The sequence below is a fragment of the Carlito syrichta genome, unplaced genomic scaffold, assembly GCF_000164805.1.
Source record: "Carlito syrichta isolate Samal-C Ts95f unplaced genomic scaffold, Tarsius_syrichta-2.0.1 Scaffold303375, whole genome shotgun sequence".
Lineage (NCBI taxonomy): Eukaryota > Metazoa > Chordata > Mammalia > Primates > Tarsiidae > Carlito > Carlito syrichta.
In genome coordinates this window covers 180,150-197,196 of record NW_007247471.1, presented here as the reverse complement: position 1 = coordinate 197,196, position 17,047 = coordinate 180,150, and positions in this window count along the sequence as shown.

Sequence of the window (17,047 nt, the reverse complement as noted above, 5' to 3'; positions counted from 1 at the left end):
CTTGCTAATATTGTCCAAATGACTAAGTACCTATAACGTGCTGGAAATTGTTCAGAGTGTTTTAAAAACATTATGTCACTTAATTCTAATAATAGATTTTGATGTAGGTAGTTATTATTAAACTATGTGGCTTAAAGAGATTAAGTAACTTTCCCAGAGTTATACAGTTAATATACAGGGAATCTGGGGACCGAACGAGACGGTTTGCCATCAGACCCCACTAGCTCCCTATAGTGCAGTGTTCAGTTAAAAAAATGTTGGCGATATGGCCAAGCGTAGTGACTCCTGCCTGTAATCCCAGCACTTTGGGAGGGTGAGGCAGGAGGATTGCTTGAGCCCAGGAGGTCAAGACTACCCTGGGCAATAGCGTGAGACACTGTCTCTAGAAAAAAATTTTTTAAATAGCTGGGTGTGGTGGTGCATGTCTGTAGTCCCAGCTACTTGGGAGACTGAGGCAGAAGGATCACCTAAGACCAGGAGTCGGAGGCTGTGGTGAGCCATAACCATGGGCGACAAAGTGAGATGTGGACTCAAAATAAATAAATAAATAAGTTAGAAAGAGCCTAAATATCTAACAATAAGACAATGACTAAATAATTATGATATGCTTATACAATGAATATCATATGTAGTCACTGAAAATTGTGTTGCACAAATGTATTTATTTTTACCTACACGAAAAGACAGTCTCAAAATGCTGGTTATTTAAAAAAGACATATTGCAAACAGTGTATGGATGAACCCATCACGGGATTTTTTGTTTGTTTTTTTATTTTTAATAAGTGAGAAGCTAGTTTGTTCTTCTTTTTCTTTTTTAGAAAGCAGGATTTATTGAGAGGACAGAGAAGCTCCCACAATGGGGATCGGGGGAGACCCAAGAGGGTTGCCCCCCAGTTTCTTCTAAGTGCAGAAAAAATTTAGGAGTGTTCTTGGAAAATTGTTGGATTCATACTTTTGAGAGCATCTTTTATTGTACTTTTGGCTGGTTTATTTCTTCTCCTTTTTTCTAGAATATTACTTTTTTGTAAAAAAGTTAAAACTATGACTTTTAAAAATAATGAAAGAGAGATCCAATTTGACCAGAGAGTTCTTTATTTTTGTTTTTTGGGGTTTTTTTTGTTTTTGTTTTTGTTTGTTTGCTTTTAGTTGGAGTCTTACTATGCCACCCAGGCTGGAATGAAGTGGCACACTGCTCCCAGCTACTGCAGTCTCGACCTGCTGGGCTCAGGCAATCCTTCCACCTCAGCCTCCCAAGTAATTGTAACTATAGGCATGCATCACCACACATGGCTAATTTTTTGATTTATTGTAGAGACGAGGTCAAACCAAGTTGCCCAAGCTGGTCTCGAACCTGCGGCCTCAGGCCATCCTCTCACTTCTACCTCCCAAAGTGCTGGGATGACAGGCGTGAGCCACAGCGTCTGGCTTGGTTTTTTGTTTATTGTTTTTTTTTAACATATTGCAAAAAAGAGGATTGATATTATTGAACTTGTTTTGAGTGCCCTCAAAGTGTATCTTACCTAATTGATGTGTTAGTTTGTCTCAGATTTTATCCCTAATTTTCCGTGAAACCACCAGCCCTTTCGTCACTGCTCTTGGGATACCGTGGGCACGAGAGGCCTTCGCTCCTGGCTTTCTCCCATGGGGCTGTCTTCTCCACAGCCTGATCCCCATGGCTGTGAGTGCCACACTCCTCTTGGGCTCTGCCACCATGGCCTGTCGCCTCTGCCCCTGAGCCAGCAGGGCTCCTCTAACCCACTTAGTCACCGTGTAGAAAGCAAGTCCCATCCACACACATGTCCAGCTGGCCTTTATGGATTAAAGGTGCAGCCTCAGCTGCTTTTCCTGGTAGGTTTTGGGAAGAAGCAGGGAATGCCTCATCACCCCATTTTACAGAGAACGCTGAGCTCCACCCAGTGTGCCTTCACCCAGGACCCTCAAGCGGGGAGCAGCCGTGCTGGCACCACAGCCCCGGCCCTGTTTCCACACCAAGCCACCCAGCCCTCCACCCAATCCCACCTCTCTTGACAGGTGCCAGCCACCAGACGGGACTGCTCTTTCCCAGATCTCAAGACTTGTCCCTTACATGGGCGGGCGGATGCTTTTGCATATCAAAAATGGACCTAGGCAGTGAGACCAGCCAGGTAGCCTGGTGGGAAGGCCAGCCTCACCCCAGACCGCGGGCTCAGAGCTCTCCGTGGTCCTGAGTGCGCCCGCCGCCCCCAACCTCCACCCTTCCCCACCCGCGGACTCGCTCCTGTGGGTTCATGGCAGCTGCTCTGGCCCATGGGGCCTCCGCCTCTCTTCTTTTTTAAAATTTAATTAATTTATTTATTATAAAGATGTGGGGGTACAATTCAGGGCTAGGTGCACAAACATCGATCATGCAGGTACCCTTGTTGATGAGGAATGCCGCTCCCTCCCCTACCAGTTTCCCTCAGCTGCCAGTCCCACCCCCTCTTCCCTTGACAGTTTTCCGCCACTGCCAATTACTTTCTTGTAGCATTATAATTGTTCAAATGTTATGAGTGAGAACATATGGAACTCAATTCTTTGTTTCTGTGATAAATCACTGAGCATGATTGACTCCAAATTCATCCAATTTGCTGCAAAGTCCATATATTTGTCCTTCTTTATGGCTGCATAATATTCCACCAGGCTCTCTTCTTGGTTGTTCCGTCTACAGGGCCCCGGATCAGTGAGTCTTGATCTGGAGCTCTGAATCTCTGTCTCCCCGCAGCGACTTCCCTACTGTGCACGTCCTGGGGTTCTGAATCAACTGGCTTCTGGAGTGAGGCGCCTCTCTGAACTCTGCAGCCCTGAGGACAGACACCAGCCTCACTGCCTCCCTCTCGGCCTCTGCATGTTGAGCCCGTGTCCCAGGTGGTCTGGGTTAGGGCTTGTTCCACCAGCACCTTGTTGGCTGGGCTCCCCTCCTTCTAGTCTCTTCCTCTGAACACTGTTGTTTGTTTCTCCCCAAGTCTCGGGCCTCAGGCAACATGGTGCTCTAGGACCACTTGGCTGCTTCTGAGATTTGACCTCCAGCAAAAGGTAAGCTCCCAGAGTGTGTTGGAATCCCGACTTTCATGGCATTTAGATTTTCGGGCTCCGTCTCTGAACAAATCTTTGTCTTCTGCTGGGGCCCTTCTCCATCTGACATCTTTTACTTTTATATTTTAGAGATGGGGCCTCACCCTGTCACCCAGGATGGAGTGCAGTGATGTGATCATAGCTCACTGCAACCTCATACTCCTGGGCTCAGGCGATCCTCCTGTCTCAACCTCCTGAGTAGTTGGGACGACAGGCACATGCCACCATTCCTGGCTAATCTTTTAATCTTTTTGTAGAGATGGGGCAACTATGTTGTCCAGGCTGGCCTTGAACTCCTGGCCTCAAGGGGTCCTCCCGCCCTGGCCTCCCAAAGTGCTGGGATTACAGGCATGAGCCACTGCACCCGGCCTGATGTCCTTTCCTATGTCCTTGAATCGTCTGTCCCTAGTGAAACTCTGGGCTGCCCACGAGCAAGTAGCTCTGACGATGACTTTCCAGGGCCCTAACATCAGCATTCCAAGCAGTGGCTGCTTTTCTCACTGCCTCTCTCCCACTGGGCGATGAGGACCGTGCTGGCATGTCTGTTTCCTCATCCTTGGCCTCCACCTTGACCCCATGTCGTTGTTCTTTCTCTTCCTGTGCAGCCTCTCAGGTTGCTCTGGAGTTTCTGCACCTCTAAGGTCCAGTTTGGGCAACCCTGGCCTCTTCCAGGGAGTCCTCCCACTACCCTTTCTTCTCGTTTCTTGGGGATCCTGTGTGTGCATCCCAGAAGGGGCCGCATAACCGGGAAAGCTGGTCTAGTTCTCAGGACAAGGCTTCCAGGAAAGGGAAGTCCGTGTTCCCCTCCCTTTCCTACAGAGAAGGAAGTAGATCTGGGAAACTTGCTTGTAGTTCGAGGTCAGTGACGGGGTGGCCCTGGAGTTGGTCTGAGGACTTGGGTTCTGTAGGGGTGAATCTACAGACGCTGTCTGAGTTTCTGCCCCGTGCCAGGCGCAGCATCAGCACACGAGCCACCCCGCAGGGGAAGCTGCCCTCATGCATTCTCTGGGAGTCACAAGGGAGCTGAGACAGTTCTGGCAACGTCACACTCGGAGCTCTGTGCGGGCCTTCCAACTCCAACACTGACCCGTGAAGCACCATGAGGTCCGGGAGAAAGGAAGGAAGGTTGGAAGCTTTCCACGAGGAGGTGGGAAGAGGAGGCACCAGGAGGAGCCATGGGCGTGCGGCGCTGGAGACAGGTGTCGGGAGACATGTGAAATTCCCAGTGGAAATACACCACAGGCTTGGAGAATGCCCTGGGGGCCTCAGGCTTGGGGTGGAGAGGTCTGACACACGTGTAAGTTTAGGGAGGTGACCTGGGGCCACATCACAAGAAGACTTTGATGTCAAGCCAACATGGGGGCGGGTGAAGTCTAACACTTGCCATGACCTCGGGCTGATTTCACGCGTACACGGGAGAAACACAGAGACTGGGTGACATGATGAGGAGTACTTTCCGGAAATGGAGGAACAGCCCAACCTGGGAGTCCTGGAGCAAGGTAGGGCAGCACTTCTGCATGTCCAGTGGGGCCTCGTTCCTCAAAGAGTCGCCCTGGAGGGGCAGCCCTTGAGCTCAGAGAGAATGCGACTGTATGCCACCCGGGCTCCTGCTGGTCCCCGCCAGCATCCAGAGTCTAATGCACTGTGTGGGCAGCGTACCCAGGTCTCTGCTGTGTGTTTCACATTGTAAAGGTGGTAAATAAAGATTCCTACAAGGGTCTGGAGCCACTTGACCGGTGAAATGGGGCCATGTGGAGTCGGGTGATATGTATACACAAAGCAGCGCTGACTCTTCTACGGCATACATGAAGCTGTGTGCGGCTAAAAATAGCCACTTATGCCAGGTCGGATCCCAGACTGAAGAGGTCTTCCATACCAGATTCAAAGAGCATCCGGCACCCGGTAGCCATGGCAACAGTCCCGCGCAGACGTGGGGAGATATTTCTGGAATGGGGCTGGGAAGAGAGGTGGACCAGACTTTGGGTGACAGAGAGGCTTTCTGCTTTTCCTGGCTGAAGCTTCATCTTTTGTTCCTCTGTCCCAGCCCTTCTAAGTTTCTATAATCACTGGTTTTTGCTTTCTTCTTTCTTTTCTTTTATTTCTTTTTTTTTTGAGTTGTAGTCTCTCTCTGTTGCCCAGGCTGGAGTGCAGTGGCACACTCCCGGCCACCACAGCCTCAACCTGCTGGGCTCCGGCAATCCTTCTGCCTCAGCCTTCCAATTAGCTGGAACTACAGGTGCAAGCTATCACACTCAGCTAATTTTTTTTATTTATTGTAGAGATGAGGTCTCACTAAGTTGCCCAAGCGGGTCTCAAACTGCTGAGCTCAAGCAATCCTCTGGCCTCGGCCCCCCAAGGTGCCGGGATTACAGGTGTGAGTCACCATGCCCAGCCTAAACAGGCAAATTTAATGTCATGCATATTTTACCACAATTTTTAAAAAGGTCATCATTTTCATAGGGCTTATATTCTAGTGAGGAAACAGACAATCCATAAACTGATCATACCCAGGTTGTGATAAGTGCAATGCTAGAAAAGGGCAGAGGGACGAGGTGAAGGATTAAGGGAGCTTACGTCGGGTCCTCAGCGTATTGTGCCCACCAACAGCAGCTTGGGACCCTAGGGAGGGGTGGGGCTAGAAGGGAGTGTCTCACTGAGAGGTGCTGGCGTCAGCCTGAGGACCCATGGAGCAAGGTTAGTTCTGGCTGCACGTGCAGGAAGCCCTAGTGGGTGAGGTCTGACACAGGGGCACCCATGGAGGAGGACATTTCTGCTACCCTGGTCAGAAGTGGGAGGCCTCAACCAGGGTGGTGGCAGAGGGTGGAGAAGGTCCCACATGTGGAGGCAGCAGGGCCCGGGATTGGTCGAACATGGGGCATGAGGGATGAGAAGGAGTCCAGGCACGTGGCGTGAGTGACGGGAGGGATGGTGGCACCTTGGCTAAGCCGCGACTCAGAGCTGGAGGATAAGATGTGAGTTTAAACCTGAACATGGTGTGCTCAAAGGGTTGGGAAGGCTGTGGCTAGAGTGATTGGCATCAGAGTACAGACCTTGGAGTCGCATGCATCGCAGGAGGGTTACAAATCAACGGACTAGCTGGAAATGTTCCAGAGACTAGAGGTGGGACCAGAATCATGGCTTGGGAAAATACCTATTGCAGAGGAGGTGGGAGGGAGGGACATGAGGCTTGGGGGAGGGGAGAGATGGTGTCACTGGGCCACAACTGTCCCCTGAATGGCGAGGCGGTCCTGGGAGACCTGCTGGCACAGATTCCACGGGGCCTGGGTGGGCTCCCAGTGGCACTGGGAAGTGGGGGGGGAATGGGCAGAGGAAGGTAGACACAGCATGTGGACTCTTCTTAGGAGAAATCAATCTGGCAGGGGAGGACAGAGAAGGGAAGATAGTGGACATGCAGTTGAGGGGTGTGTGTTTCTTTTTTAAAGAATGGGATAGTCTTTTAAAATATATATATCTTAAAATAATTTTAGATTTATGAAAAACTTGAAAAGCTGTACAGGGAGTTCCCTTGTGCCCCTCAGCCAGTTTCCCCTTCCTGATCACACCCAATGATCTCTCAGGTGACATAATCAGCAGACAAGGGTCAAAAGCAGAAAACGGATGCTGATGTAATAATGAGAGCTACTGGCTCGCTGCCAGTGTCCTTCTGCTCCAGGGTCTCACGTGGGGCTCAGCTATGGGGGATCCTTGGCCTCCCCAGTGCATCCAGCCTTTCCTTGTCTTTCATAACTTTGATGCTTTTGAAGAGCACTGGCCAGATCTCCCGTGGGACATCTCCCAGTTATGGTCTGTCATGTTTTCTCATGATCGGATCAAGGGGAAGCATATCTGGCAATAAACCCCAGAAATGATGTGGTCCTTCTGAGTGCATCATATTAGAAGGCATGTGATGTTGCTGTCTTGCTCACTGAGATGTGTACTTGATCCCCTAGTTAAGCTGGTGCCTAGCAGACTTCCCCCTCTAAAGTTGCTGTTGTTTCCCTTATGCACAATGATCACTGTGGTGTTGCCTCAGGATGGCTTCCAATTTCCTTCTATGTGTGTGCACTGGAATTCTGTTGCATGAAAGAGCCGACCTCTACCAGGTATTTATTTGCTCAATTGCCTATGCACATCAGTACAAACTTGGGAGTATTTGTGCTGTTGATTCTGCTTCTCAGCCTGTCCCAGATTCGGCCATTGGAGCCCTGTGGGGTCAACCCACCATGTTGACATGGCCCAGTGCTTTTCTACTAACTACACTATGGGAGGATCAAGCCTGTTTTGCATTCCCTTGCTTCAGGTCTGGGAGCAATGACTCCTCCAAGGACCCCTCTTATTGGAGAATGGTGCTTAGAAAACAAAATCTGAGCAGACCGGTGCTCATGGCCACTTCCCATTACTTTTAGCCCCTCTTAGCTGACAGGCCTAAGAAACATATGTTTCATATATGTGCCATGTACATATATACATATTAACATGTGCACACACACTTGTGTATATTTCTACATCCACCCATTTGCATATGTAGCAAAAATCTGAAATTCACATGGATGTCTCCAATTCTAACCAAACGCCACAGGGTATGTTTTGGTCGACTTCCTTTTCCTTGTTTGTAACTCTTTTCCCCCACCAGTGAGAATTTCACCTCTCATTGACTTCAATATACCAACATTTGCTCAATTCTGCGATCATACATAGTAGCTTCAGTGTCGCCAAGCCACACCTTCCTGAGAAGCAGCTGGACAAGTTAGAGGACACCGTCTGTGTATGATTCTTGTTGCCTTTTACTGGGTGGTGTATGGTTCAGTGGTGGGTCTCACATTTATTTTGATTAACTAGTGTCTTCTCTACATCCTTCTGCTTGGTTATCTATTCATTTGTAATGGAGTTGGATTCTAATGCCTGTGTTCCATTTTGGGTTCTGTGAACATACTAGGTGATGCTATTTGTTTGTTTACTTTGAAGGGCATGGGAAACATTCCCGTCAATCTAAGAGATGGAACTATGCAAAAAGATCTCAGAGAACCATCCCTTGACCTGGCCCCAAAGACCCTGTTCCCCCTCCTCAAGGATGATGGAAGGAAGCTCTTAAACTTGTTTGTGGTTGAGGAGCAGAGCCCAGAAGAGATGGAAGAGGAAAGTCATGATGAAAGGGTTGCCAGTGGAGACAGTTCCACACACAAGAAGGCAAGACCAGGCAGATGGGGACACATCTGTAGGTGGGCAAGACTGGAAGCAGAGGTGCTCTGTGTTGGGAGGTTTCTTTTCTCGGTGAAGGAAGAGGAAAGACGTCTGCTGAGAACAGGGTGGGGCAGGGAAGGCAGAGCAGAAGTGAGGCTGGGAGTGAAGACAGGGAAGGAGGTAGGCGATCTGGGAGTCGGGGATCTGTAGGGGGAGGCTTGTAGGGGCCAGGCCCTGGGGTTCAGGTTGAGTCAGGTAAGTTGGAGGCAGCAGGAAGAGGTTGAAACACAGCCAGTGGGGGGGAAGGTTATAAAGGGTGCGGTTATTTTAATTTTAATTTCAGGAGTGAAGCAGCTCAGGGTGATGATGACATTCATTCAACAAACATGACGTGTGCACTCTGCTCTGGGCATTGTGCTTAGCTGGGGCATAGTACTGTCTCGGGGAGGCGTGGATATCCCATTCTATGGATCATACTTTTTATAGGGTTCTGCGTGCCCTGCATGGCGTTCACTCCTTCATCCCAAATACCCAGTGCTGTAGTCTCTACCACCAGCCCCTCCAGAGGCACAGGAGGTGATTTAGCTTGCTCAGGATGGCACAGCTTGCCAACGGCACCCCAGGATTCTGATGCCCAGATCTGGCTCCTGAATACATATGCCAAACCATGGCTGGAGGGCGGCAGTGGGCGTGAGTCCTAAGTGGAGTAGAAGCTGTCAATGAGTCAGGGGTCCTGGGCTTTATGGAAGTCAACGGGTGCAGAGGTCACCTGGGAGGGTCAGGGACCAGGGTAATGAGGACGGCTCTGATCAGGCACCAGGGGACAGTGGCATGGTCTTCCTTACCACTTGTTCCACCAGCTTTAACTCTTGAGGATGGGTCAAGTTCAACCTCACCCTGGAGCTGCCAAGACTTGATTTGGTTGTCAGCTCAGCTTTGCCAGCCTCACCCCTGGAGTGACCCTGGCCCAGACCCACTGCCCACCTGACTCAGGGCAACCTCTCTAGGCATGGACTTGGGGTCCTAGGAGTGGTCTTGGGGCCATGACTCTCATAGTTGGTCTCCTAGTCTCAGGCCAGTTTCTGGATGGACCTTACCTGCTGGACCTCATCTGAGTCTGCTTGGACTCTGGATCATTTTATTCATTTATTTTTGAGTCGGGATCTCACTCTGTTACCCAGGCTGGAGTGCAGTGACACAATCACAGCTCACTGCAGCCTCGACTTCCTGGGCTCAGTGATCCTCCTGTCTCAGCCTCTTGAGTAGCTGGGACTACAGGGGTGCACTCCATGCTTTATTTTTTATCTTCTGTAGAGGCGAGGTCTTGCTATGTTGCCCAAGCAAATCTTCTGCTTCAGCCTCCCAAAGTGTTGGGATTATAGGCGAGAGTCACCGCACCTGGGCTCTGGGTCATTTTCATGGCTTCTCCGTGCCGAATGGGCACTCCCTGAGACATGCCTGCAGGAGTGTCACAGAGTAAAGAGGCTTAGAAAAAAGCTGGTCTAGGAGATAGAATATGGGTCCGTGGATGGACACTTGCTCATGGCGAGACCCTGGGAACGTCACCAGAGATGCCTTGTTTCCTGACTGGGCCATCACATCATCTTGTATGAGCATCTCCTTGCTACGAGGTGACATTTCCTTCCCTGCTGTCTAACCCTGCATTCCTTTGCCCTGTTTGCCTGCCTGGGTTTTGGCTTTTACACATGTGTTCAGCTGAAATACCCTTGCCCAGGAACCCTCCTCTGACTTTCGAGGGGACGGGAGGAGCCCACTACGTGCTCCCGTTTGGGCAGAACTGCTGGGCTTGACACATCCCCCTCCCTCGTAACCACGAGACAAGGACCATTCCCACCGGGCTGGAAGCTAGGGAGGGAGATGGCTGAGCCTCTCAGCGTTGCCTCCAGCATCCCACAAAACACCTGCCATGCCACAAAACCCGGAGCTCTTAGTAGGTGAGTGTTCACGGGAGGAATGACCGAACCAACCACTTCGATGTCCTGTGTCTGAAAGGAGGATTCAGTTTCTGGAACACAGTTTCTGGAACTCTGAGGGATTGGCGGCAGGTCGCTGCCAGCCGACAACTCCCTACTCCAGAACTGACGTCTCTGCAGCTTGGGAAATGACAATGTAAGCAGCATGTCTGTCCTCATGCCACCCAGGTTACTGCTGCCAACCCGTGGGGTCCCTGTGGCAGCAGACACAGTCTCACACAGGGCACAAAGGGAGGGTGCCGGCTTGCGCTCTAAGTTCTGGACAGCCCGGTGCTGGGACAGAGTAACTGTGCAGGGAGCCTAGGCGTGTCACCCAGGAAGCTGGGGCGGGGGGGAGCCGGGCTCTGGTGCCCAGCGTGCCTTCCCGCCCCTCCCATGGTTCATCCCAGCTGGGCCATAACGAAGAGAATAATATAGCCACATATTTATAGTCTCTGTGAGTCACTGGTGACTAATTTCTCCCGTTTTGTCACCCCAAATAGTTTTCTCTCTGGGATCCAAGCAAGGGCACAGCACCGGCCAATCACTTAGATGAAATGTACATGTTTATTAAAAAGAATTCCTTTCCTAACACGGAACAGAACATTCACAAACACAAACACTTCACGGAACAGCAACCCGTTTTCTTTCTTTAAGAGTGACACTTTTATCTGCACCCTGCAGCCCACCTTCTCCATGGGATCTCTGGACCCAAAGGCTTTCCAGGGCTCTGTGGTCTGTCTCTTTACACTCAGGGAAGACTTAAAAATAAAAAATTTAAAAAACAACATGAAAGGCATGGCTCCTGTTTTCTGCTGTGTCTGTTGGCGAGTGTCCTCGGCCAAGAAATGGCCTTCCGGCATGTTGGTCAATATTGGGTTTCATTTGGTAAACCCAATTTGCTTCATGGAGGCCGGGTGGCCAGTCTCCAGTGCCCAGCGACCGTGACATGCTAGTACTGAACACGAATTGCCCCCTGCAAAATCCGGCCTCTTGAATTTTGTTTTTCCATGACTAGCGTCCTTTGCATCACCTAGCACAGGCTCTGTCGCTCAGGCATGGCGTGGCGAATATAATGCATTACTTCTGAGGAATTCATTTCTATGGTGTGTTTCTAGAAAACTCATTCGACTCCCAAATAAAACAGGGAGGGATGGCAGGGGTAGGGATGGGAGGAGAATCTGGAGAGACGTGGGAAGAGGAGAAAGTGGCCGAGGTGGTTGTTTAATCAGAAAACATTATTTTCTGCAGTCCACATTTACTTATACATTTTTTTTTTTTTTTGAGTCAGAGTCTCACTCTTGCCACTCAGGCTGAAGTGCAGTGGCACGGTCATGGCCACTGCAGCCTCGACCTGCTGGGTTCAGGCAATCCTTTCACTTTAGCCTTCCAAGTAGCTGGAATTACAGGCACGTGCCACCATGCCAAGCTAGCTAATTTTTTTTTTCCTTTAAAAGATATTTATTTACTCATTTTTAGCCTCAAGTTGAAGAAAAAAGGAAAACATATAAAAATACAACACAACAATTTATGGACCACTTTATGCAATGAAACAGGCAATAATAACATTTTTCAGGATCTCGCCTCTTCAGATGACTACATATGTGATGGTGACATCGTGAATTTTGATCACTCTTCTCAAAAGACTTAGGTTGTCTGTCACAGTATGTCAGATGACTACAGTTATAAAGCCGAAGTGCACACAATTAACAACCATAATCATATGTGTTCATATAGTTCTTTTTAGACCAATTTCTTTATATAACTAATTAACTCATAATTTTTATACTCATGTGATGACCATTTAGTAAACTTGAGTGTTTATGCTTGCAAAAATATGTATGTTATTACTGCCTGATTTACTGTAGAGATGAAGTCTCACCATGTTGCCCAGGCTGGTCTCGAAATCGTGGGCTCAGGCAATTCTCTCATCTCGGCTTCCCAAATTGCTGGGATTGCAGGTGTGAGCCATTGCATCTGACTGCAGTCTGCATTTTGACATCACTGAGAAATCAATGGGAAAGCTGTCCAGGATGGGAGTGGATTGTGGCTTCGAGGTGGCCCGTGTGCATGTGGAAAGTGACAGAGGTGTGTGGAGAAGGTGTGGCCGGTGCATGGTCAGCGTGTGACAGGGCCCAGGCAGAGTGTGTGGAGGGAGAAGGGTCAGGAGGTCGGTGGGCTTCTGGGAGTGGGCAGGGTGGGCCCTGGGGGCACCGGTGCCCCCTGCCTGGCCAGGGCCCAGCCGGAGCTCAAGGCTCGAGTCTGACCCCTTCCCCGAGGGACCAGGACCTGCGGCTCTCCACTCCTTTGAGATGCATGAGCTCATGCCATCCTTTAAGCCGCCATCCATGGTGCGATGGCAGCCTGCCCTCAAGAGCGCAAGCCTGCTCTCTTGGGTTTGAGTTGTTTCTTGCTTCTGGAAGCAAATGACCCTTTACATCTGGTTTTCCACCTGAAGTGTGCAGTGACCATGGAACCAGGTGGGCTTCCAGGGGCCAGGTCCCCTGCTGCCCACTGGGGTCACCAGTGCTGATTTTGCACGTTGCTGCTTGGTTCAACATCCTAAAATAGCCATAGCAGGGCCACAGATGCATAGACCACAGCACTGGGTGTTCCTGCTTTGATCTGGGGGGGGGGGGTCTCTCTGTGGGAACAGCTCCTATCCCTCCATTAACCCTGGTGCATGGTCAACTACACCCCAAGAATGGGCTGAGCACTTGCTGTATGCAAAGCTCCATGCGTACACCACAGGAGACACGAGGCCGTGTAGCTCTCCTATCAGGATCCGGGCAGGAGAGGCGTGAATGTGAGGACTGTGCTGTCGACGCCATCAGGCAGCACACCCTGCCACCAGCTGGCACCTTCACTCCTGATCCCTGTTCCCTTTACCCCGCTGCCCTCTGTAAGTGACTGCCAGGAACTCGTCAGTCCTGAGCAGACGATGTCCTCTGTCTGATCACTGGTCATTCAAACCGGCTGTTAACTTGGCTTCAAACACCAATTGCCCCTTAAAAATCTCCTCTCCCAGGAAGTCCTCTCTGACTGCCCCAACAGCCCTTCTCCCACCTGTGTCCTAGACTCCCACGTGCTTTCGGGGGCACAGCAGCCGTCACTGCCCACTGTCATGCCCTGTGTCACGTCTGCGGCTCTGCAGGGGGGCAGGGACTGTGTCTGTCTTTCCAATCACTGCCCCTGGTGCCTGGCACAGCGCCTGGCTCTCAGGCCACAGGTTGGGGAGACGTCTCACCACTCCTGTAAGGATGGTGTTCAGGCATGGTGGGCCCTGTCTTACTTCTCGGGGAGCCCAGGCAGGTGGGAGCCTCAGGGGAGTCCTCTTGGTCACCCTGTGTGGCAGCTACAGAGTGGAAGTGGCAGTGAGACATGTCCCAGAAGAGAACCCCACCCCATCCCACCCTGATCCTGCCCCTCCTCCCCACCCCAAAACACGGTTTCTTCCGGGGTGGGAGTGAGCCCAGAGAGGGCGTCCACTGTGGGGTGGGACAAGGCGACGTCGGGACCAGCTGGAGAGGGGACATGTTGCAGGACCAAATGGAAGGGTGTGGCCTCTCAAAAGAGGCCTCAGCAGACAGCAGGGTGGAGCCCCCTTCCCGGGAAGTGAGTGGGAATGAGGGTCCTGAGTGTCACGGGCTGAGCACTGCAGTGACCGGGAATAGGACTGAAGTGGCTGATGTCACCTGGATGTTACACCATGTTGGCCAACATGAAGGCTTAAGACAGAAAATAAAACCAGTTACCAAAAAATACAGACAGTGCCCTTGGCTGTACCAGTCTCCTGGCCAGGAGGATCAAGCCCTGGCCTTGATTCCTTGCTGCTCCCACTCCCTGGATGGCAGCCATCCCCCAACCCCCCTCCCCCAACTCAAGTGCTTAGCTTGCTCCTGTTTACGGAACAAGGGCCTCTGAGAAAAGCCGAGAACAGACAGCCTGAGATAATAAGCCGGAAGCACCATTCCCCCTGACCCGTGAAGAGGCCGGGGCCTGATAAGACCCCTCGTGTCACCAAGGAGATTGAGCCCGAGGAGAAAAGGGACACGCCCAGGGTCCCTATATGATCATGTGGCAGAGCTGACAAGGCCTGTTCCCCACGCTTTCCTGTGCCAGTCCCATCCTTCCTGTCCCCCAGCTGTGTGGCCCTCTCCAGGGTTCAAACCTGGGCCTGGCCCATGGCCGGCACTCAGGGACAGCCCTCTCTGAGCTCGGGCCACTCCATCTCCCCAGCTGGACCCATGACCCGGAGCAGATGGCGCCGTGGACAGGGAGTGGAGGGGCAGGGGATGTGGCTGGGAGCCACCTGGCATGTAGACGCCCGGTGAACCTCCTTCAATGTGGCCCCTTGGCTCCAGAATACAGCACTTCACCCACACGCCATGGATCACGCGTGTGGGGGAGACGTGACACATGCCACGGATTCTTTCCGAGCCACAGCTGCTGGAGTTCCCCCAGGCCTTGCTGATGGGAGGAACATCCCAGGCCTCCCTGGGTCGGGAGCCCTAGTGCCAGTAGACAACCCTGACAACAAGTACTCAGGGGAGCAGGGGGCTGGGCCTGCAGTCCTCAAGGCCAACTCCTTCTCTGAAAAAGAAAAAAAAGAAAAGAAAGGCAATCAGACCCAGAGAACGAACAGCTCCTGAAAGTGCTTGTATTTCCTTCACATAGCATGTCAGAGGGAGCGTGTCTGTTCCCACTTGGTGGGTTCTTCTGTTACCGTCTGTTGCCAGGGTTGAGCATCGTCCTTGGTGACTGTGAATAGTTGTTTTTTTTGCGTTGGAGTCTCACTCTGTTGCCCAGACTGGAGTGCAGTGGCACATTCCCAGCCACCGCAGCCTCGACCTGCTGGACTCCAGCGATCCTTCCACCTCATCCTTCCAAGTAGCCAGAACTACAGGTGCGTGCTATCACGCCAGGGTAATTTTTTTGATTTATTGTAGAGATGAGGTCTCGCCAAGTTGCCCAGGCAGGTCTCGAACCTGTGGGCTCAGGCAATCCACTCACCTCAGCCTCCCAAAGTGCAAGATTACAGCCTGAGCCACAGAGCCTTGTGAATAATCTCACTTTTTCTACCCCCCAGTCCACAGCCCACATACACACGGTCCCCACACGTGGGAAGAGACAGCAGAGACAGCTTGGGGCATCCAACAGCCACTGGCCATCCTGCGTTCTTGGTACTTCTCACATCTGTGGATGGCTCTGGTTTCTCCTGCACCTGCCGGCTCTTACCACATGCACCCACATGCTGCACACACACGTGCACACGGGCTGCACATGCCTCTCACACAGAATCCACGAGGTTTCCATGCCCACCCCCGCTTGTGGGTGGGTGGGCTCCAGTTGTGGGAACTCAGATCCTGTGGCTGTGGGAGGCCTGCTCACAGGGCTGGGTCCCCTCTATGCCCCCTCCAGGCCCTCAGCTGTGTCTCTCACTTCCCAGAAGGGTACGGCATCCATTGGTGCCTGGGGAGCTGAAGGCAGCTGGCTGCCCCGTGGCCTGAAGCACACACCTCCTGTTCCCCCACTGCATCCTGTTGTGAGGATGCACACCCCTGCTCGGAGGGTCCTGCTGGAGCCCTGCCAGGCAGAGGAAGCCGGCAGGGGAAACAGCCGAGGGTTTATGGAAAGCCGACCCTGCCTCCTTCCAGAGTGATGTCTTTCCCGGGCCTGTGTCCGCCCGGAGCTGCAAGTGAACAAGGAGACGCTCTGGTCACCGCCCGAGATCAAAAGACTTTGGGCGGTGCTAAAAATAGGCCCCGCAGTTATTTTAGCGCTGTTTTGCTCACGTTGCAGGAACACGTCCAGGATTCCGCTCATACTTCCTGCCCACCCACAGCCTCTTCCTCCTCCACTTACTGTGAGGGCTGGGGTGCTCAGAGGGTCCTGTGACCCGCAGTCACTGTGCACAGACATGGTCACACACCGAAGTACTCGTGCACAGAAAGGCACCGTGAGACTCTCCTCACCCTAACATGTGCGAGGCATGTTGTGTCCTAGGCTACTTCTGTTCTGTTTTTATACACTTCTGTCCTGACCCACTAAGTGAACAAATGACCCACTGGTGAGTGGCACCACGTTTGATCTGTCCCTCCCCTTTCTTTGGTGCCTTCTCCCCCAGGGTAGAGCCTGGAGCAAGCTGGGTGCTTTCCACCCACGGAGACGGGGTTGCCCAAAAAACCTCTCAGACTCAGTTGAGTGGCCGGGTTCTGTCTTCCTTTAAAAAGAATCCCCTGTGGCTTCTTCAGGGCTGGCCCAACTTGGGGTTTCAGAGGTCACATTTAGGACATGGGGCAGTTGCCTTGCCTCGCTGGTCTAGCCACGGCTGGACTGTGGGTAGTGTGAGCACGTCAGACCCTGGCTCCACACACAGGAGGCGGTGGGACCTCCTTAGCATCTCGGCGCCCGGTCCCCTCGTCTGTATCCTAGGAGGACACCATCATACAGGGTGGTTGTGAGGTTGAATATGGCGGTGGCTATGAAATTCCTCCAGCAATGTCTGGGGCACAGCAAGCGCTCAAATGACAGCGGCTGTGGTCGTTGCCATGATTTTTAAGCCCCAAAAGAAGAGTCATTCAAGGTGTATCTGGTTCGAAGGTCCTTGGTGGTCAAGTGACCTGTGTGGTTGCCTGCCTTCCTGTGGTCTGCTACTTTAGAGGGCAGTCTTGGCCGGTGTGAAGGTCTCCAGCATCACGCGAGGGCTGGGTCGGACCTCTGGGCGGTGGGAATGATCTCAACCCGCGGGGACCCACGGATGTCCTCCACCGACGCACGTTTGCCATGTGAACCTACAGGCT